This window comes from Sinocyclocheilus anshuiensis, unplaced genomic scaffold (genome assembly GCF_001515605.1).
Source record: "Sinocyclocheilus anshuiensis isolate Anshui unplaced genomic scaffold, SAMN03320099.WGS_v1.1 scaffold188, whole genome shotgun sequence".
NCBI lineage: Eukaryota > Metazoa > Chordata > Actinopteri > Cypriniformes > Cyprinidae > Sinocyclocheilus > Sinocyclocheilus anshuiensis.
Genome location: NW_015555768.1, coordinates 795,054 through 796,022, shown reverse-complemented (window position 1 = coordinate 796,022; position 969 = coordinate 795,054).

Below are 969 nucleotides of genomic sequence, written 5' to 3'. Positions count from 1 at the left end.
GAGCCCGAAAGGGGAACAGAGTCGCGTGACAGACACAGTGATGAAGCTGGTATGTGTTTGCAGTACACAACCCATGGTTAAGACAGCTGACTCCACTGTGATGTGACCCTCTCCACTGTGATGTGACCCTCTCTCTCTCTCTCTAGCTCGCTCGCTCTCTCTCTCTCTCTCGCTCTATCTCTCGCTCGCTCTCTCTCTATCTCTAGCAAAAAGTTTCAAAGTGGCCAGATTTGTTGAACCCAGACTTCCTAATAAGAGACAGGTGGAGGGCCCTATATAAACCTCCTGTAGAGAAGCGTACTGGTGATCTACAATGGAGGATCATTTATGGGGCAATAGCTACAGATGGACATGTGACACACCTGAATATAGCTGTGAAAGGGGATTGTAGATTCTGTGGGGAAAAAGAGGATATGGAGCATTTATTTTTAAAGTGTGAGAGATTAAAAGGTATTTCTAATTTGCTTAAGAACTGGTTCAGAGAATTTGATGAAACTTTTTCTGACAAGGTATTCATTGGTGGAGTAAAATATACATTTTCAAAAAGGAAGAAAATGTGTTTATTAAATTACCTAATTGGAACGGAAAAATAAAGGCTTACAATTAGCTAATATAGATCCTGAAGAAATGTTGAAGTGGTTAATAGCAGGGAGGCTAAAGATTGAATTTGCATATTTTAGGTTAACAAATAATTTATGGGGTTTTTGTGAAGTATGGTGTGTTAATGAAGTGTTATGTTACATGATGATCAGCTTGTTTTTAATTTCTGAAAGTTTTGAAAACTGGTTTTATAAAATAAGTAGCCTATTAAAATGTAATTAGATTGATGGTTATATTGTTTAGAATTGTGAAGTGAACACGTACGAATAAAGGTATTGTTAAACCTCTCTCTCTCTCGCTCTCTTTCTCTCTTCTCTCTCTCTCTTCTCTCTCTCTCTCTCTCTCTCTCTCTATCTCTCTCTCGCTCTA